This window comes from Ips typographus, linkage group LG14 (assembly GCF_016097725.1).
Source record: "Ips typographus isolate SLU linkage group LG14, UJ_Ityp_2.0, whole genome shotgun sequence".
Taxonomy (NCBI): Eukaryota; Metazoa; Arthropoda; class Insecta; order Coleoptera; family Curculionidae; genus Ips; species Ips typographus.
This window is the reverse complement of record NC_138435.1, coordinates 3,946,561-3,969,601: the sequence shown is the minus strand read 5'-3', so window position 1 is coordinate 3,969,601 and position 23,041 is coordinate 3,946,561. Positions and strand designations below refer to the sequence as shown.

Below are 23,041 nucleotides of genomic sequence, written 5' to 3'. Positions count from 1 at the left end.
CCTCCCCTGTATGCTCCCGAGAGATTGTCATATAGTTATGGGACACCCTGTATAGTGTGAAAGTTTAAGAATTAAGTGTAGAATTTAAAATGTTTTAAAAAATGTGGTCTATTTAAAAATACCCATATTGTATCTGCCACAAATTTATGATCCACCCTGCATAGTCAAAACAAAAAAAAACATTTCTAATTTTTGTTTTAAAAAAAAATTGTCCAGCTTAAATTAAAACTGATATTATCACATAGCTTATAAAAAAACAAAGATTACAAAACGGTGCACCTTAGATGTAACAAGTCTTCCTGATCAATCGATCAATAAGTAAATTCAAAAATTCAACAATATACAGGGTTACATTATAAACAAAGAAAATTTGGACTGTCACAGTTTTACAAGATACTTTTTGTAGGTACCCAAATAGTTTACTCTGATTAAAACAATCAAATCAACATTAATGTTATTATAGAAGAGATATTATTTATAGAAAGGAAATAGCTTGAATAATGAAATTATCTAAAAATTCAGAAGGATTTGCTTGGTTTTAAAAACACTGGAACTACACAAAGGTGTTTGCTTTATAATCATAGTACTCATAAGATAGAAGATGTCTCATACAAGCGGTGTCTTGAGTTCATCATTTGTACTCACTGTAAACTACCTCAATATTACTATTACTTTAAACATGCTTTTAGATAACACTAAATATAATACATATTGATTCAACAAAGCAATTTACTAAAGTGAATAATGATGATTATTGTGTTAACATAAAACAATAATGAAAACTGCAATGCTTTTCAAGTCAATTTCAGTCAAAATAGTTAACTAACATTAAAACTTGCTCTTATATGCACTGTTCTAATATAGTACTTCTTGGTGGGTAATTTGAGCCTTGTTTAAGTCAATTTCTTCATAAAAGTTATGTTTTCTCACCTGAAAATGTAGTGAAGTATTCAGCATATACACCAGATACATTTCTGTAAGAGAGGCCTAATTTGTTACTTGAACTATACTTTAAAAAATCCAGATTAGAAAAATGTGTAGTAATGATGCATCAGCAGGGTTAAATACATAGGTTAAGTATGAAATTGGAATTGTAATCTTACCTGGACCAGCAGGCTCTATGTCCTTCAAAAAATATACATTTACTTGATTTTAGTGTATAATTTTCAACTCTTCTCGAAATATTGTATTAAAATTAAAAATATAACTATTTAACTATTTTAGCAGCATGGGAATCTGTTTGACATAAAAAAATAAAAACAAAAGCAAAGTGACAAATTCGAACATTAGTTGACATAACAACAGATGCAAGATGGCTTAATCAGCTGAATTTGTTTCCTAAAAGTGATAAGCCGCGTGACGTCACAGTAGGGTGCTCGGGCTGCCCAATATGCACAAAACCTTTTATATTATTTTTTACATTGAACAGTAGAAACTAGAAATCTATTTTCATAGAATGTACGCACTACTTTCCATCTGAGACCATATTTATAGAAAATGGTAAGCTCAAATAAACAAAATATCAAAAAATTGAACTTCATTAAGTATTGGATTGTTAAAAAAAACATTGCTGCTGCACAAATACAGGGTGTTAACAAAAAACATATTTTTTTAAATAAATGAAAAGTACCATAAGAAACTCTCTCTTTTTCGAAGAAGCAATAAACCTTATTATTAAATTATATAAAACTAAATTATCTACTCATTATGACAACATATCAAATTCAATTGCTTATTTTTTTAAAAAATCTTAACATACCAAGTGCATAATACGAGTACACCAGGTATATTTTTTGACAAGTGTGACACATAATTAGTTTCAGAAGGTCTGTGGCTACTAAAAAATGAAATAAAGTTGAGGTCTGTATTTGAAAATTTGAAGTTGATGTTGGTATCTAAAAAAGTAATGTCTGAGCTGAAAACTAAAACTATTTTCTTGAAGAGCATAAAAAAGTGCCTCCAGAAGGTGCCATTGATTAAAAAGGTAAAAAAATAAAATAGAAATTTGAGTTTTCCGGTTTTTGTCGGATATCTCCGGATGTAATGAAACTTTTTCAAATTATTTAGCAATAAAATGCGCAACTTTGCCTCCATTTAACTAAAGCTCTATCAACTATACTTTCTGAGATAGCAATGCTAATGCATCGAATTTGTAACACCTTGTATGTTTGATTTACAATCATGGTACTAGATAAGCAAATGTTGTATCAAGTAATTTCGTAGCCATCATTTGATCTGAAGAATTGACACTTATATGAATTAGATTATTACTGTTCCTTCAAACATGCATTTAGATAACACTACATACAGTGCTTTTGTAACATGCATACTGCCTAAGTTCAATAAAATTAAAAAGACTACCTTTTCACAAAAATTCTCGGACCACTATGTTTTTAATTTTATTAACCGCTGCTTGTGTTATATGAATTGGAATTATACAGGGCCCAAAAACTGGGTATTTAAAATATTTTTGATCTTTTAAATGGCAACACTTCTTTTATTGTATAATTTGGATTCTGGAAACAAACAATTCTAAGTATTGTTCCATGCAATTTGTACCACAATTGTCCTGTAAATATTGATAATTTGAAACCAATAATTTTCCAAGAAGTCAGTTTAACATCCCCAAAAATTATGTATGACATTTAAAAAAAAAATGTAAAAAGATAATAAACCCTCTTGGTTATTGTAACAGTCCATAGAGTTCATTTTGAACAGCTGATTGTAATTTTTTTCGATTTTTTTAAGTTAAAGTTGTGGGACCTATAATTTTGAAGTGTTTTTGACATGTGTTTAAAAACAATTGAATATCAGTATGGAGTATGTTGCATGAAATATGTTAAGAATTGTTTGTAGAATCCAAAACCTCCTATAAAAACAAGGTTCCAAGTGTTTTTGCAAAAAGTAAAGCTCACTTAATAGAACAAAATTTAGTTTAAGTATTAGTATTCACTGTAAAAATTGAAGGTGATTATAAATGATAAGTTTATGAAGGTTATTACATGACATATAGACTGACACCTGCCAGTACATAAATAGTAAATATTAAATAAAAAGTTGTAGCTTTAAGCGGGAACCCAAAACAAAAATGAAAAAGATAATAAAATCATGTACCTAAAAACTATCACTTTTGTGATAATATTCATCTGTCAATGCCAGGTTAACCATACTGCAGGTGCGAAAAAGGCAAAAAGATTTAATTTTAGTATTAGCCATAAAAAATGTTGGTTTTTAAGTGAATTCAGTTATTACTAATACTAAAATTAAATTATTTTTTTTATAAACTTTTTCGGTCATAAGCATTGATTCTATTCTTAGTCCTAATATTAATACTATATCTAAAATTAAATTTTGTTTTATAAACTAGGCTTAAGTCCCTTCCATTTCATCAAATTTATGCAGTACATACTTTACAAAGACATTGTATAATACATATTAACTCAATGTTGAGCAATGCCGTTTACTAAAGTGTATAATGATAATTATTAAACATAAAACAATTATGAAAACTGCATTGGTTTTGATTTGAATGTTAATTTAAGTAAAATCAATATACTGACCTTAAAATTTACTTTTTTATTCACTGTTCTAATGTAAGTAGTTGAACCCATTGCACACAATTTCACTCTTCAACTTGATTGATATGTTGCAATCTTCTTAGTGGGTAATTTGTTCTTCGCTTAGGTCAATTTCTTCATAAAAGTTGTATTTTCTCATCCACATGGAAAATTAGTGAAGTATTCAGCATATACAGGATACAGATCTGTGAAATAGGCCCAATTTGTTAGTTGAGCCACCCTTAAAAAATTTTTAGTAATGTATACAAGTGATGCATCAGGAGAATTTATTCAGGTTAGGTATGAAATTGCAATTGTAATCTTACCTGGGCTAGCAGGCGTTGTATGCATTATCACCATTGAAAAAAAAATATACATTTACTTGAATTTAGTGAATAATCTTCGCCAAGTATTGGATTATTGTAATAAAAATACAATAATTATTTCAGCTGCATGTAATTTTTTTTGATACCACAAAACAACAGCAAAGTGACAAGTTGGCATGTGACATCATAACAGATCCAAGATGTCTATCAGCGGAACTTCTTTCCTCAATGCGATACGCCGGGTGACGTCACAGTGGAAGCCCGGGTGCACAATATGCACTTAATACCCAAGGGATTACAGGCGTTGTCCGTGGTTTTGTATTATTATTTTTGTATTATTAAAGTAGTCATCTTCACAGAGTGGAGGCATTACATTCTTCTGAGATGGTATTTATAGGAAGGGGTAAGTTCGACTAAACGAAATATCTAAAAAATTATATTCATTATTGGATTTATTGTTTTAAAAGAACATTGCAGCAGCACAAAGATGTTTTCTTTACAATTATAGTACTTGATAGGTAGATATTGTCTCATATAAGTGTTTTCTAGAACTAATATTTCAACTCACCACAAAATACTTTATTAAAAAATATGACTACTATTTCTTAACATTCTTTTAGATAAGGCTATACAGGGTGTCCCACGACGAAAGACATCGATTGATATTGGAAAAAGTATAAATAGGAGAGTTTTGAAAATTTGACAGGATACTGATGTGGGCTTGCCCAATCCAACTAAAATATTTTCAAGATGGTTGCACTTCCGTTTATACCGGAAGTCGATCATAACTTTCTTCACAAAATTCTGACCAACTTTTGTATAGAATGTCCTATGCCTATCTCTAGCCGTTTTCGAAATATTTGATGTTTTTCCAAAAAAGTGACAGTTTCAACGCTCAACATATTTTTGTACTATGTTAAAACCGTATTTCATTTTGCAATGAAACTTTGGATTATTTTAAATAAAGGATCGTTTTATTAAACTGAGGGTGCGTAATGACTCATTTGTATACAGGGTCGTCAAAAAAAAATCATAAACTTGCCACTAAAAAAAATGAGAAATCTCAAGTTTTTTAAATAGAAACCCACATTTTTTATGACGGAATCATTTTGAGCATTAAAAATTACTATACCACACCTATCACAAAACAAACTAATAGTTATTGCAGGCGATTTTAATGTAGAACTTTTAAAAGAGAACAAAAACAAAGTAGAATTTCTGTCACTGCTGAGATCTTTTGATGTAAATCAGACAATTTTAGAAAACACTAGAATATTCGGACATAGTGCTAGTTGTATTGATAACATTTTTCGCGTGCAGGTTTTTTGAGAGCTGACGTCTTTGAAAGCTTTGTATCTGACCATATTGCCCAGAGAATTGAGTTTCTGATAGATGTAAAAGAACCGCCGGTATACTCCAGAATATTTTCGGATATAAATAAACTCAACTTTTTGGACAGTCTAAAAGAACAAGGCTGGTTAGATGTGTATAATGTAGAAAATGTAATGCAAATGAACAGTGGAGTGTCTTTGTAGACACTGTTGTAGGTCTATTTAACCAACACTTTCCCCGAAAACTTATACATAAACAATCAAAGTCAAGTAAAAGGCCACCCCCCGATCCTCTTTTGCTGGAATGCAAACGCAAGCTGGATAATCTACTTATGCTCTCCAGGTTTGACAATAACTATAGACAAAGATACAACGAAGCAAAAAGGGCGTATGACATAACGTTAAAAACAAAGTTATGAAGATCGCATTAAAAAAGCGGACAATAAAACAAAATGCATGTGGTCAATCTGTAGAGACATAACTGGTGGAAAATCCAACCTTGCAGAAATATAAATCTCGGGACGTTCTGGGGACATAGGAAATTTGTATAATCACCACCCTTTAGACGTAGCTCCAAACCTTGTAAGGAGCCTGCGGGACATTCCATTTTCATGTAATATCAATAGTAATATAAGAACAATGTTTTTAAAACCGGTGTGTCCGGATGAGATTGAGGAAATTGCCAACGAGCTAAAAAATAAACATAGTAGCGGGATAGATGACCTTCCTACAAGCATAGTAAAACTGGCAACACCTGTGCTAAAAAACGTATTGTCATATTTAATAAATAACTCGTTCAGTGCTGGAATTTTTCCAGACAACCTCAAAATTGCATTGATAAAACTCTTATATAAGAGTGGCGATCCTGAAAATCTAGACAGTTACAGGCCTATAAGTTTGTTACCTAGTTTTTCGAAAATCTTTGAATTTGCAATGAATACTAGATTTATTGGCTTTTTGGGTGAATGTAATGCTTTCAGTAATTGTCAACACGGCTTTATTAGAGATAGATCAACTCAAACGGCTGTTTTCGAATTTATAGGGCGCATATTAAGTTACCTAAAAAAAAGGTGAGCTTGCAATTGGCATGTTCCTTGATCTATCTAAGGCTTATGATTATTTGAATAGACAATAGTATACTTATTGAGAAACTGGAACTGCATGGTATTAGGGGCAACGCAAAGAATTGGCTGAGTAGTTATTTAACAAACAGAAAACAATGAAAAACAAGAAATAACGGAACGTTCCGCTATTTTGCAGAACGATACAGGAATAGCGCAGGGCAGTATTTTGGGGCCACTTCTGTTTATAGTGTTTGTTAATGATCTCTCTTCCATAATTGGAGATCCCTCTCAATACATTGTAAATTTTGCAGACGACACTAACTTGCTTACAGTGTGTAAACATTTGGATAGCGCAATTTTGAAATCAAGAATTTTCTTTGAAGCGACTGGCGACTGGTTTTCACAAAACAAACTTATTCTGAACAAAGAAAAAATAAATGCCATTGTTTTCAGAACCAAACAATCGACAACCGCTAAACCAGAAACTTTTAAAATAAATGATGCAAACATCACCGTATCCGAAAGTGTAAAATTTCTAGGTATTTACATTAATGAATTTTTAGATTGGTCAGTGCATATAAACGACACTGTTAAAAAACTAAATTCAGTTTGTTATGGTATGCGGGTCATTGGCAAATACATGGAAGAGAAAATACTGAAAATGGTGTACCTGGCAAACTTTGTGTCTGTTATGAAGTATGGTATAATTTTTTGGGGACGACATTCACTGATACAAAACGTTTTTGTAGCACAAAAACGTGCTGTAAGAATAGATAAGAAAAAAAAAGTTCCTGGAAAGCTGTAGGGGTGAGTTTAGGAGTCTGGGTATAATGACAGTACATGCAATTTATGTTTATGAATGTCGCCTATTTTACATTAAGCATAAGGATCGTTTTGACATACAATTCCAAAATAAGTATGAAACCAGACGATTAGAAGTCCTCTATCCGGCTAACAGACTCGAGCTTACAGAAAAGTGTCCACAGTATTTATATGTGCTTAAAATTATTTAATGTACTACCATCACAGTTAAAAAAATTAAGGTTTTTAAAGTGTTTAAAAAACGGTTTAAACAGTACCTGGTAGAATTGGAGCCATATAGCTTAGAAGACCTATGTAACCAGTTGTAAATTTGTGTCGTGTACAGTTTATTTATGACGTCATTTTCATTTCATGTTTGTAAAACATTACTTGAAAATAAAGATTATTATTATTATTATTATTATTATTGTTACGGTTTGGGCCTACTATGCTCGATACTTCATGAAACCGATGCGCCGCAATATCTGGCCGGGCGCGTATTAAAGTAGGCCACACAGTTAGGAAGCGCTACCTGGAATATTCTTGAATGGTCAAGGCAACCCGCGAAGCGTTTCGCGGTCATTCTAGAACGTGGTTTGCGAATATAAAAGAAGCGGCGTTGACGACGGCGTAGTTAGTTAGTAGTGTAGTGTAGTAGTGAATTTGGGAACGCGGTAAAGTTTAAAGAGCGGAATAGTTGTGAAATTGTAGTAGTGTTTTTAATAGCTGAGTTAATTATTGTACGGAGTGTTTTGAAGTGTAATAAAGTTATTAATTGTTGAGTTAAACTGACTTTGTGTGAACCCACGGGAAAATCGTAACAATTGGTGTCAGAAGTGCGATCAGACTTTAGTGCGACGTGAATTTGAACTAAACTTCGGGTTAGAGACTTGTGTTCAGAACCGGACTAGAGATTTTCGGAACAGTGGTGTGTTAAAGTTATTTTATGCCAATAACAAGACGTCAAAGTGCAAACATGGAGGCCCAATTTGAAGCTATGCTTAAACAAGCCAAAGAAGATCTAGAAAAGATGCGACAACAAAACAAGGAAAAACAAGAAGAAAGAATTCGACAACAAGAAGAAAGAATTCGACAACAAGAAGAAAGGATTCGACAACAAAAAGAAAGAATTCGACAACAAGGCAAAGAAGAACAAGAAAAGATTCGAAAACGAAACAAGGAAGAACAAGAAAGGATTCGACAACAAGACAAAGAAGAAGACAGAGAGCGGCATGAAAACCGTAACGTAGAAATATTGAACGTTCTAGCGGGGACCAAGACAGAAATCCAAGAGTATGTATCCCAAAGTCTCAAAAAGATGGAGTGTGATGTTCAGTTAAAATTAAAGGATGTTCGGGAAGACATTAATGATGTTCGGGACGACATTAGTAAAATTCAGATTGATGTCCGGGAGGACATTAATAAAATTCAGATTGATGTTCGGGAGGACATTAATAAAATTCAGAACGATGTTCGGGAGGACATTAATAAAATTCAGAATGATGTTGAGATAAAGCTACGCGACTTGGAGCGGAAAATTGACAGCAGAGGACCCAGCTCTACAGTGATCACCGGAAACAAGATCAAGCCTCCCACATACGACGGTCAAACTTCATGGGCAATGTACCAACTCCAATTTGAGGCCGCTGCAAATGCAAATGGATGGAGTACCAAGGAAATGGCTGTAGCACTAGTAGTGGCATTACGAGGACCTGCATTGGAGCTGTTACAGACGGTGCCTATCGCCGAACGAAGCAACTATGAAGCATTAGTAGCTGCATTAGAACGTCGTTATGGGGATCAACATAAGAAAGGACTGTATCGAACGCAATTAATGGCAAGACAGCAGAAAACTGGTGAAAATCTAGAAGAGTTTGAAACCGAAATTCGTCGCCTTGTGCATCTGGCTTACCCAGCCGTCCCGGAGGAAATCCAAGAAGAATTTGTGGCACAGTATTTTGTAGATGGGATTCGAGATCCGGAGGTAAAGAAATGGCTGAAGATGTTCAAAGGGAGCAACAACAGCGAATTACTGATTCGAGCGCTGGAAATTGAAGCTGCGTGCAATGATTTAAAGCCAGAGCCTATTCAAGAGGAAGGAGTACCGCCAGCCGATCATGTTGCTACATCAATAAATAAAATTGAATCAATGTTCGGCCAATTAGTGCAACAAATGGCAGCATTAGGAAATGGTCAGTCCAGACAGTTAGAACGGTCACGTCCGATCACGAGAGTGGAGTGTTATCGATGCGGACGTACGGGACACATTAGAAGGAATTGCAGACAGCGGTCTTGTTCTCCAAACCCACAGTGTCGACGAAATCAGGACATCAGAACAAATCACCGGAACTCCTCTGTTAAAAGAAATATTACATGTTATATTTGTGGACGTAAAGGACATTACCAATGGAATTGCAGACTTCAGTCTCGTTTACCGACCCCGCAGAACTGGCGTAACCAGGAGCAGGAAATGAAGAATCCGGAAAGACATTTACCGCGATATGTAGAGGATCGTCAAGCTTTGGATAGTGACTTAAGGTACCGGAAAGGACAAATTCATAATGGTTGGAGGATTGGTCAAATCGCGAAGGTGACGGATAAAGAGGCTACAAGAAGAATGAAGAGCAGCGTTTCTAAAGAAGACATAATAAAAGGACAGCGCTCAGACTCCGATTTGAAAGTAATCAGAAGATGGTTGGAGAAGGATTTGAAACCGGATTGGCAACAGATTTCCAGATATGGACCAACAGTAAGGGGTTACTGGTTGCAGTGGAATTCGCTTCGACTGCGAGATGACTTAATTACTCGCAAATGGGAAAGTCCAGACGGAAAACGCTTTGTTTACCAAACAATAGTGCCCAATTCCTGCAAAGAGAATGTGCTGCGAGAACTACATGACAGTCGCGGAGGAGGACACTTTGGAGTAAACCAGACTTTGGCTAGAATAAGAGATCGGTTTTACTGGATTAACTTCAGAAAGGACGTTGAGGAATGGTGTAAACGGTGTGACCAGTGTTTGTTACAGAAGGAATCCATCACAATTCGGGAACCTGAGAGAGAGAAGATGAAACCAAACAACGACCGTATGAAGATGACACTGGACCACAGACCAACTGGTGGCAATTATAAGGAAGGTGATGCTGTGTGGATGTTTCAACCCAGGAGGAGCAAAGGATTAAGTCAAAGATGGCAACGACACTGGGAGGGACCTTACAATGTGGTAAAAAGGTTAAACGACGTCGCATACAGAGTCCAACGCAGCCCCAAAGGCAAGATGAAAATTGTCCATCTGGACAGACTCAAGAAATACCAGGGACTAGATGAAGCGGATCGGGACGATCAGCTTTAAGAGGGGGGCAGTGTTACGGTTTGGGCCTACTATGCTCGATACTTCATGAAACCGATGCGCCGCAATATCTGGCCGGGCGCGTATTAAAGTAGGCCACACAGTTAGGAAGCGCTACCTGGAATATTCTTGAATGGTCAAGGCAACCCGCGAAGCGTTTCGCGGTCATTCTAGAACGTGGTTTGCGAATATAAAAGAAGCGGCGTTGACGACGGCGTAGTTAGTTAGTAGTGTAGTGTAGTAGTGAATTTGGGAACGCGGTAAAGTTTAAAGAGCGGAATAGTTGTGAAATTGTAGTAGTGTTTTTAATAGCTGAGTTAATTATTGTACGGAGTGTTTTGAAGTGTAATAAAGTTATTAATTGTTGAGTTAAACTGACTTTGTGTGAACCCACGGGAAAATCGTAACATTATTATTACAATAATCCTTTATAATCGTGTGTTGCAAAAGACAATAACGAGCAAACTTCAACCAAAGAATCTTCAACTATGCTTATTTGGTTTGTACTGCTCGAGACGAGTATATTCGCGAGAACCAAAGTTATTGCACACCAGACACGCTTAAGAAAGGGTTAACATCCATCCATACATGATGGAAATTATGGGATCTTTAAAATAAACTAAAAATATATAAACTATATTCACAACATTAAACATGTCAACTACAAAATACAATACAGTAACACAATACATCACAAAGTATTATTATCTAAGACCGGTCAATGGAAGCTCTGCGTCTCATGGACCGGTGGAAGACACTAAAAGAGATCAGACATGGTTTATTCGAATGACTTCACTTTTACAGGCACGTTCTCATGTTACTTGTTACTTGTACAAAAGTTGCTCGCAGAATGACGTCTTCGCGCCATGTGCCATACAAACCACCGAAAAACCAGAAATGCCAATCTAGCGGGCAATGTTGCCAATGTACATAACAATTAGGAATTCTTCTACAGAGTAATAACATTTAAAGTGAAGAGTGAAACATGGTGCAATGTTTTTAACGACCAACATTATAACATAAAACAACATTATAAAAGCATGTTTTAAGCTAAGTTAACTGTTTTTATTCAAACTAAACTATAATTCCAATATTAACATTCAATGAAAACTGAAAATCATTGCAGTTTACAGTGTTCTTTTATGTTTAACACAATATAATAATATCATCATTAGATGATTCAGTAAACTGCTCAACCAACTTTCATTGCTGAACCTCAAAGCTAATATGTCTTACGGGTATATGCAGGGTGTCCCACGACGAAAGACATCGATTGATATTAGAAAAAGTATAAATAGGCGAGTTTTGAAAATTTGGCAGGATACTGATGTGGGCATGCCCAATCCAACTAAAATATTTTCAAGATGGTTGCACTTCCGTTTATACCGTAAGTTGATCACAACTTTCTTATTTTAAATAGAACACCGTATATATTATTACATATTTGGATTCCTCACAAAATTCGGACCAACTTTGGTATAGAATGCCCTATGCCTATCTCTAGCCGTTTTCGAAATATTTGATGTTTTTCCAAAAAAGTGACAGTTGCAACGCTCAACATATTTTTGTACTATGTTAAAACCGTATTTCATTTTGCGATGAAACTTTGGGTTATTTTAAATATAAAATAAAAAATGAAAAATCTCAAGTTTTTTAAATAGAAACCCACATTTTTTATGACGGAATCATTTTGAGCATTAAAAATTACTATAAGTTTCAATTTACTTGCCTATACCTAAATCCAACCCATTTCGTTTTATTTGAGAATAAACATTTTTTTATTAGGCTGCATGGTTGGGATTAGCTGGTACTCTAGTTGGCCATGCTTTTGACACACGGTGATATTGGAGAACTGCAAAGCATGTTATGTTGAGCGTTGCAACTGTCACTTTTTTGGAAAAACATCAAATATTTCGAAAACGGTTAGAGATAGGAATAGGGCATTGTACACAAAAGTTCGTTAGAAATTGCAATTTCTACATTTGTATTATTAAGGATTGGTTTTGTTTTAATAGCTTTTCTCTTCACAGATCCCGTATTCTTAAAATTTTCAATTATTTGCTTGACAGCTTTTGGTGATGGATTTGGTTTTTCTAGATAACGAGCGGCAAATACCTCACATGTTTTACTCACAACTTTATCACATTTTCCGTAAATAATAAACAGATTTAAGCAATCTTGGTTGGAATAACGTAACCGCGACGGTATATTTGCAGTTGTCAAAACACTCAAAACTAGTGTTATTAACATGCCCTGCAGGTCTCCAATATCACCGTATGTCAAAACCATGACCAACTAGAACACCACATAATCCCAACCGTTTTCTCAAATAAAACGAAATGGGTTGGATTTAGGTATAGGCAAGTAAATTGAAACATATAGTAATTTTTAATGCTCAAAATGATTCCGTCATAAAAAATGTGGGTTTCTATTTAAAAAACTTGAGATTTTTCATTTTTTTTAGTGGCAAGTTTATGATTTTTTTTTGACGACCCTGTATACAAATGAGTCATTACGCACCCTCAGTTTAATAAAACGATCCTTTATTTACAATAACCCAAAGTTTCATTGCAAAATGAAATACGGTTTTAACAGAGTACAAAAATATGTTATAATCTAAAAATATCAAATATTTCGAAAACGGCTAGAGATAGGCATAGGGCATTCTATACAAAAGTTGGTCAGAATTTTGTGAGGAATCCAAATATGTAATAATATATAGGGTGTTCTGTTTAAAATAAGAAAGTTGTGATCGACTTCCGGTATAAACGGAAGTGCAAAGATCTTGAAAATATTTTAGTTGGATTGGGCAAGCCCACATCAGTATCCTGTCAAATTTTCAAAACTCTCCTATTTATACTTTTTCCAATATCAATCGATGTCTTTCGTCGTGGGACACCCTGTATATCTCCACCAAATTGTTGGTTTATAATTAAAATTATTAACGTTATTTTACTTAATATATATTTATACTTAATATTGGAGACAATGGAGAACCCATTGCCATTCCAGAATTGTGTTGGTAATAATCATCTTCATATTGGAAGAATGTTATTTTAACCCAAATTGTTAAAAGTTCTAAAATAGTGTTTATTTACAACCATATATGTAATGCTGTCATTACTAACGTCATTAAAGGTTGGGAAGTATCATATTGCGCACCTCTACTTCCCGCCCTCACTTCCCGCCCTCACTTCCCGCCCTCATTTCCCGCCCTCTAAAATTGTGATTGTTAATATTTAAAAAAAAAAAAAAGATGATTGAATCAAATTTTTTAAATGTCAGATAAAGTCGGATCGATATTCAGTTCGCAAATAATAAATTGAGAAAAATGTCCTGGATTACAACTCGAATTGTATGCATTCTAACGGTTATAATGCCTATAATACATTACAATACTAAAATTAACATGATCTAAACTAAAACAAACTACTTATTGAAATTAATGGTTACATTTGAATTATTATAAGTGTTTATAGAAATATTTAGGCCAGTACCAGCACTGGCGTCTCCAACAGTTGTCTCTTTGGTCGACAAATTAATTTGCTGCTGAATGACTGAGGTTTGTGAACTACTTGCAACAGCTTCAGAAGACATGGCACGTTGGGACAGCATAACAGAAAAGCAGAAGAAAAGCCTATAGAAAAATGACTGCTTGGTAGTTTTTTGTTAAATGTAATATTCTAGATATGTTCAGAATGAAACAATGATTTGTAAATTTTGATAGAAATATGATGGTTGTAAATAAAATAGTATACAAACCTCCGTAGGAAGTTTCATTCCTGTCTCGAGATCCTAGCTAAACCTCGACGCTTCGCGTCTCGGCTATCTAACTAATCTCTCGACAGTAATGAAACTCTTCCCACCCCGGTGTGTAATATACTATTACGCTTAAGTTTGTTCGTTCCCCAAAATTTGAATCATTTTGCAATTTAGATCTAACAATTGAAAGAGTTTTGTCAACTGGGGCGTTTGTGAATAAACTTACAACATCAAAACTTACCAGAATATGATTTGGATTAATGTCGATATGTTTGAGTTTTTCAAGAAAGTGAGCAGAGTTTTTTATGTAAGAATCTGTGTTACCTACTAAAGGATTTAAAATGTTTAGCAAAAAGCGAGCTAATGAGTGAGTAGGCGAATTTATACTGTTATGATGAAACCTCACGTTAATGAGATTTCAACATTTTTCAATTAGATAGCTCAAGGTCGTGGATTAATTGCATGAGTTCATAACTAGCTATAGATGAACACACTTGGATATACTGCAGGAAATCAAACGAACCGGTATATGTACACGTGTATACTACAATTTTAAACAACCACAATATTTACAATCATACAAAATTTACAAAATTTACAAAGTTGCCAAGAACCAAATTATCAAAGGAATTTAAATTAAAATAAAAGCAAACAAAATTGAAGTTAAATTTAAAACAAATGGAAAAAAAAACAAGAAAAGTTAAATTTGAATTTAAAAAAAAAACAGGAAAAGTTTTCCCAGTGCCAAACTGTAATTGACTGCCCTTACCAGTTGTCAAAGACGATGTTTGGGTCCTGGAACCTCCAGTATCCTCTTCCCAGTAGTCAGTAGTGGCCACCGCTGATTTCCAGGCAGGAAATGGGGTCCAGAGACTGGTGACAGGTACCTAGGGCAGAAAACAGCAGAACACCAGGGAAAACGAACAAACAGCTTCAACACTTGTTCCGGCAACCAAAAAGGTGACCAGAGGTGGTGACAAGTGTTGAAGTTGTTTAGAGCAAACTAATATTAACTAAAAAATAAAAATAAAATGAAATTAAATAAAACTGAATCAAGTGAGGAATTGTCTTGGTGGTTCAACTCTGACCTTTCTAAACCTCTGTGGCCGGTGATCGGCTTTTCCAACACGTGGGCTGGTCCGGAAAACTCTGGACAAAGCAGTCCCGGTCAGGCTGATTCAATCCCCGATTGGAACGTTCTCTGGTCAGAAAACCCTAGATTTTCGGTCAGAAAACCTCCAGATTTCTGGTCAGGAAGCCCCTAGATTTCCGGTTGGAAAGTGTCTTTAAATCTCCGGCTGGAAAAGTCCTTAAATCCCCGGTTGGAAAAATCTCCGAATATCCGGTTGGGCCGAACACAATGCTGTGTTGGAAAATTGGGCCAATACAAAATAATTCAAAAGAACTAACAATAAAACCAATTTACCTGTAATTCGGCCAGATGATCACGGATTAAAAATCAAATTCACACACACGCCACACGGCTCAGAAAAAAGGATCAGATGTCGGCAGTTCGAGTGCTGTAGTGGTAAAGAGACCGATATCACAAAGTGGGGTGATTAAATAGGCACATGGCACCTGACACAAAGAAACACGACCACAAACCGACGCTTCCCCGACAAAATTCGAAACCAATCACGTGACTACGGCACCTGATAACTTATCAGGTCACGCACCCACATTTACAACAAAATGTGCACAAAGTGCAATTGGAGGATTTAAGCGATCGGAATCGGTCTACTAGTGTAACTAGGCCCATGTACATTAAAAACACAAATCAAACGAGTTAACGGACGAAAACTCTATTTCGTACGTAACAATACTACTCACAATTGGCCTTAAGGGCATGTTGTTGAAGTTGTTGGACTATATGTATTGTCAGAAGAAGTGACTAAAACTCTTTACTCAAACCGACTGACTCATAGAGAAAAAGAGCTGATTAGATCATATAAAGATCGTGTAGTAACATTAAAAGACCCTATGAACACTCAATTTAGACCTGTCATCCGAACAAAAAATGCATTCAGAGTGGATCAAGAGGTCCGACATGCTTGCAAAGAAATAGAGACAACCAACCTCAGACCAACAATGAAAGTTTACAAGTGGAAAGCCGAAACAGTAGTACAAACATATAAAATTAGAGTTCAAACTGGAAAAAAACACTCAGACAAAAACCATGTTACGCCCTGTCAGAATTCAGAATCACCTAATCTCAGGGATGAGACTATTTCATTTTGCAACGGGATCTCATTACAAGATAAGATCTATAATTTCCCGATTTAAGATACAATATCAAGATGCTCTGGTGGGCGGAGATGGACTAGGTAATTGTGTTTGGTGTAAGTGGACTGGGTGTTTGGTATCAGTGCTGCATTGTTGAGAATATCACCTCTTACAAAATTGATCTTTAATAGCCTACTGACTTTAGACAAAGTTGATTTACGAGGAACTGCACCATCTCCCCCTTCTGCCGTAGTTGCCTTAAGAGACGTGGGGAATAGAGGTGCGAATTTGAAAGACGTATGGGAGAATCCGAGTGACTTAACTGACGATGGGACTTGGTATTATTTTTCATCTTTGAAAGCTGACCATAATTTAACAATAGACTTAATAGTTATAAGTCTTACATCTTTCCGCTTTTATCTGCTGGAGGTACTTTAATCTATATGACTTACATGAATCGGGTGTTTGATCCAACTTTGTCACGACCTTATTGGGCGGGTTATTTAAGAAAATTGAGCTCTCGTTTACCGAAGCCACCTCATCACAATCTTCTGAGGTATACCAGGTGTCCAAGAGCACCCTGGACGTAGGAGATTAACATGGAAAAATGTTTTTATTTTTTTGCGCCTGTACGGTTGATTTGATTGAAAATTCGTATTAATGAAAGTTGTAGTACCTATCACGGACTAGTTTTCTGTGTTTTTTTCAGATCTCTAACTTGAGCCCTTTCGTCGTAAAACACGAACAAAAATGAGAAAATTTAAACTTTTTACCTGCACTGTACAAGCGGTTGTCGAGCAACCGTATCAGCAACAATGATCTGTTTATCCGTTGCTCGACAACCTCTTCGCATTTTTGTTCATGTTTTACGACGAAAGGGCTCAAGTTAGAGATCTGAAAAAAATACAGAAAACTAGTCCGTGATAGGTACTACAACTTTCATTAATACGATTTTTCAATAAAATCAACCGTACAGGCTTGCGCCTGTACACATATTGTGTACATGTACCTGTGTACATATTGAAAAATAAAAACCGTTTTCCCATGTTAATCTCCTATGTCCTCTACAAACTACATAGACTTAACACACCAAAATACTTACTTTACACTATCAGAAACTTACTGGAAAACAGACAACTGCACGTTCGAATAGACAACAAACTCTCCTTTTCCTTCAGCCCTGAGCAGGGATTACCGCAAGGCTCACCTCTTTCACCTTTACTTTATAATCTGTACTGCCATGACATATACAACCATAACAAGCAAGACAAAAATCATATTGACGAAACAGCATACATATTACAATACGCAGACGACACTGCACTTATTGTTTACGACAAAACTACAACAAAAGCAGTTTCAAAACTACAATCACTTACTGACGACACCATGACATGGTTCTACAGATGGAGACTAACGCCTAACGCAACTAAAAACCAGCTTTTATTACTGAACCATCAAATAAAAAACGACTCACCAAACATAACCGCACACGGACACACAACTGATCCCAAACAAGACGTAAAATACTTAGGGATAACACTGGACCAAAAACTAAAATTCACAAAACACCTTAAAAATGTCCTGACTGAAATCATTAAAAGAACAAAACACTTTAGGTCACTAACATACAAAAACAAAGGCATTAGTACAAAAACGGCAACTCAAATATACAAATCCATCTGTAGACCGCTCCTGGACTACGGACACTTACTTAGAGCAAACGCTACGGACAAGACTAAAAAATATACACAAATTACTGAACAGATTGCTCTAAGACTAATAACAAAAATACGACATCCTGCAAACCCACTACACAACCCATCCAACCAACTTCTCTACGAACGTACGAACATGACTAAAATAACTGACAGACTCATACAACTACAAACCAAGTGGAAAAATAACCCAAACAACTTGACAATTGTAAATCCACTATGCATAACCAGACAGACTAGACAATCCCGTTATCTTTTCCCCGCTCTCACCCTGTTAGAACATTTTAATTAGAACTTTTTTTTTTTTTTCTCAATGTATAATTTGTATATATTAATTAGAAATAAGATTACCTGTACATATTAAAAAACATGTATACATAGGCAGAAAGACCGTAATGGTCGATAGCCGTTTTTTCTTGTTGGAAAATAAAGATTGTTTATACAGGGTGTCCCGCGAGGTAAGGGACAAAATTTTACTATGTGTTCTTTAGGTAAATTTGAGTTAAAGATGTCCTATAAACATGGGTCCGCAAATGCTTCCTTACCAAGATATGATTTTTCTAAATTTAATAGTGTTATCGTGTCAAAAAGTACAATGCTATTGTAATAATTATCTCTAGTATATTAAGAAGTATATTAAGCACATATGAGAGGTTTAGTGTATGTGGAGAAATCACATACCAGGGCTGAACTGCTTCGTGAAATTAATAATATTGCTGACGACCTAAAATAACCACCATGTTGGGAAAAAATGGGGAAGGTATCAGCCTCATCATTAAAAAGGCTAAACTATGCCTGCAATGTGAAAGTGGAAACTTTGAACAATTATTGTAAACATGTTTTTTCACAGTAGTACTAATTTTTTGTTAAGTAAAATTATTATTTCGGAATTATTGTAGTTTCCGGCATAATAACACTATTAAATTTAAAAAAAATCATATCTTGACAAGAAAGCATTTGCGGACCCATGTCTATAGGACATTTTCGACTCGAATTCACCTAAAGAACATGTAGTGAAATTTTGTCCCTTATCTCGCGGGACACCCTGTATATATATATCTCCTATGTCCAGGGTGCTCTTGGACACCTGGTATTTATTTATGTTCTAGTATGCCATTTTACTTTTAATTTACTGGTAGCCCAAATTGAAAAATGTTTCTGACATAACTTAACAATATAACTTATAAATAACTTAAAAAGGAAAACCACTTCCTGTAAATGTTGTTCCTCATTTTTGTATTTAGGTTGACAGAATATTTATTATTTAAGTTTTCTTAATGATTTTATTTTGATTTGATGTATATAAATGTTATCAGAAAATGTTAAATCGGTTGGACAATAAAACATTATAATCTTCTATTTACAAGTTTATTTGAAAAAAAACATACCTAATAACTTTATTCTAAGTAAACTCACTTCAGAGAAAAAAACATGCATATCATAATATAGAATACAATTTAAACACAGTCTAGGTTGTAAGAAGATAAAAAAATCATGTTATGGATAATAACAGTCTTTCCCTTTTTTGTCTTCCCAGGCCATCTTCTCTTTCACCTCTCTCTTCACCTTCAACATTATTTTCATCATTTTCATTCTCTTCTATGTCTAAGTTCATTCCGGTTTTTATTCTTAAATTGTGTAGTATACATGCAGCCACTACATAATATTTCAAATTTTCTACATCTGCATCCAGGTATTTAAGCCTTCTAAATACTTGTTTTAGCATTCCAATGGCATTCTCTACTTGCACTCTAGAGCTAGATAATGTTTTATTAAATTTCTTCTGTCTAGCAGTTAAATGACCGTTATCTCTATAAGGGGTCTGTTTAGTTGAGTAATGATAAGACTGTGCTTTAACCAATACTAACTTTATTCTTCTATCTACTTCTACAATCACTTAAAACTAACCAATATTACCAGTGATGTTCAAACTGTTGTACAAACATAAGGTACAATATATTTACTGGTTTCACAAACAAAACAGTTTAGTGGTCGCTGTAAACCTGATGTTGCAAATGCTGCCTACTGATCGTCCTACATAATATAGCTTGTACAAACACATTATGCGGATGTTTACTATTTCTTAATGGTTTTCGATTGAGCCATATTGAAAGTAATTAAACACTTAAATCATGTCATGTCAATAACCTATTGTTTAAATGAAGATTAAACATGCTGGCAACTCTCAAGTTGAGAGGTGAGTGGTCGAGGTGTTTTCCTTAGGTCAGCTTTGCAGTGTTAATCATGGGTGTCGTTTGCCTGATGACTGTAGTGACGGCAAATTGATTCTGTAACAGTATAACCGCAGCAGTTTGATGCTCACATGGATCTTATCCTAAATACAGCTTAATGTTGTTTTAATCGTTTCAGTGCAATAGACTACTAATAACTGAATTATAAAGATATCTTATCCCCTAATTTACCCTGGTTAATGTAGTATAATTCTAACTAAAGGAATTTTGTTCCTTACGCACAAATCTAACTAAATAGTGCAACTCTAAACTTTCGTATATTAAGCCAACATTATAAGTCAAGATTTATAGTCGGACCAATGATATGCTAATAAAATGGTTGACCACATTCTATGACTAGGCGTATTTATTTTATGACCTTGATCTTAGGACGGCAGTTGTTGTCTTGTGGTTCTTAACGGGCGTAGTTCGATTTCTTCTTCTTCATCCTCAGTTGGTGCCCTAGGAGTTTTTGGTTTTAATCCTTTTTTAGCGACGATATGCTTTCTAAGTCGCCAACCTCCAAACACTACTATAGCTACTACTGCCGTGAGTACTAGTGTAGTAATCACACTTGATATTGATGCGTGATGTCTTAAGTTTTTCCAAACTGTATGTTGAAGTTCTTCTTGGATCTTCTCTTGTTCCTCAAAGAGATCATTAATTTCTTCGTCGGGTTCTATAATGTCCTCATTCTCCGTTGTAGAGTGAGATGGTTTGCTGTGAGGTGTGGGTGTTTTTGACAACGTCAAATTTGCCTCCACCGGCCTCATATAGCCGGCAATGACTGGAACGCTCTGTATTCTCGCCGGTGATAGTGTCGCTGTTCTAGTTACTATCACACAATTCTGTGATTGTAATAATGCCACATTGATGTAACATTACCTCCTCTCTATGCCCACTGCAAGTGATTGCCACTTTAATCCTTGCAGGTGCCACAAAAATCCACGTATTGCTTGTGTATACCTTTTTCCAGATAGTACTCGTTAGTCTCATTTCTTTCACTGGACACGTCACATTTTCGGTTCTCTGGTATAATTCGTCTATCAAACAATTCGGGTTGTTCTCAATATTCCTTATGATAGATGGAGAACAGATGTAAACTGTCTTATTCAATTTTACACTGTTTTTTAGCATCACATCATTTAGTTGAAAATATCGCTGATTATCATAGTCTATTGCGATAATGTCGGTGCTTATATCATATATCCAGTAGTTGTTTGTTTTCATTTTTAGTGGAAGTACATTTGCCTTAATTAGGTCAAACTGTGTAACTTCCGTCATTGCAAGGTAAACGTAAATGTACGTGTCGTTGCCAATTTGTGTTAATTCTGTTTTAATTATAGGCTGTGACTGAATTTCTATGTTATGAGGTAATTTTATAGATGCTTCGTTGACAATTTCTTCTATATGTACTGGAGATACTATCTCATAAATGTTTTCTTTACTGGTTTGTATATTTAATATATTCTGATAGTAATCTATCAATTCGTCGATGTACCCTTTTGCTACATCGTACAGATTTAGTAATTCAATTTCCAATTTGTTATTGTCAACTTCGGAGTACCAATTTTGCATTTGTTCTATCACCTCCATGCCTTTCTTAATTTTTACTGTAAATTGGTTGAGCTTCTTAGATATTCTTTCCTCCGTGTCGTTAAACTTTAATAGTGCTTTAAGCATAAACTTGGTTTGGTGATTTGACGCTTGAATCAACTCTTTTTGATTTTTATCAAGATCATCGATTTCCCTGTATACTTCATCGTTCACGCCAAAAATTGAAGTTAGTAGGGTTCCCCATAAACCTCGTCTTGTCCTATTTAAAACAATTTTTGACACACCTTTATGTATCCATTTGATTCGCCTTTCTTCTTCGTGAAGATGATCAATCAGTGGTTGGCAATCCACGTGAATAGTGGTTTTTTTAACCTCATTGCACATCTTGTCTACCTTTGATATTACATCCTGTATAGACTTTATGTGTGCCTCTAAATCTTCTTTTCCTATTTTAGCTTCGATTCTTAGAAACCCTCGATCAATTTTGGCTGTTCCAAGATGTTCTATGTAGAATCCAGGTTTTGGATATTCCACGTGATATTGTGCTGTACTTGTTTTTATGTGGGCTGCATGTGCTTTCCCGCTGTACAATTGGAGTGCAAAAATAATTGCCAATGTCCAAATTTTCCAAATGTTACTTGTTTTTCTACGTGGTTTTGAGTTGTTTTCATTGTGGATTATCGATAGCGGTACTAGTTTATGGATTGGTCTTTTAATTTCTGCTCCTTCCGCTTTTTTCAACGTGACGACTCTCACTAAATTTTTGTCGTCTACTTGAACTCCTTCCACCTTTGCCATTGGCCATTTGCTTGGTGACATTCGATCATCCTTTATAAGTACTAATTCTCCCACCTTTAGATTTTCTTGTTCCAGTTTCCATTTGTTTCGTTGTTGAAGTTCATGCAGATATTCATTTGTCCACACTTTCCAAAAATCTTTTTTCATTTTTTGTATTATTTTCCATCTAGCTTCTAAACCTGTATCATTATGGGTAATAATTGGACTACTTGGTGATAATAGTTCTCTCCCTATCAAGAAATGCCCTGGCGTTAGTACTGAAATGTCATTTATTTCTTCTGTTAGTTTACACAAAGGCCTCGAATTCAAACATGCTTCAATTTGGTG

At 34.9% G+C, this 23,041-nt stretch overlaps 2 long non-coding RNA genes across 2 annotated transcripts in view; both read right to left on the bottom strand.

Moving 5' to 3' along the window:
* The window catches only part of LOC145737576 (uncharacterized), a 119,351-nt gene that overhangs the window by 2,727 nt on the left and 93,583 nt on the right, over window positions 1-23,041 (bottom strand). The gene's annotated exons all lie outside the window — the stretch shown is intronic.
* LOC145737735 (uncharacterized) lies at window positions 12,968-17,439 on the bottom strand. Its single transcript, XR_014180455.1, has 2 exons — window positions 15,614-17,439; window positions 12,968-15,550 (listed from the first exon to the last, which is right to left on the bottom strand). It is a non-coding gene; the product is annotated as an uncharacterized LOC145737735 (long non-coding RNA).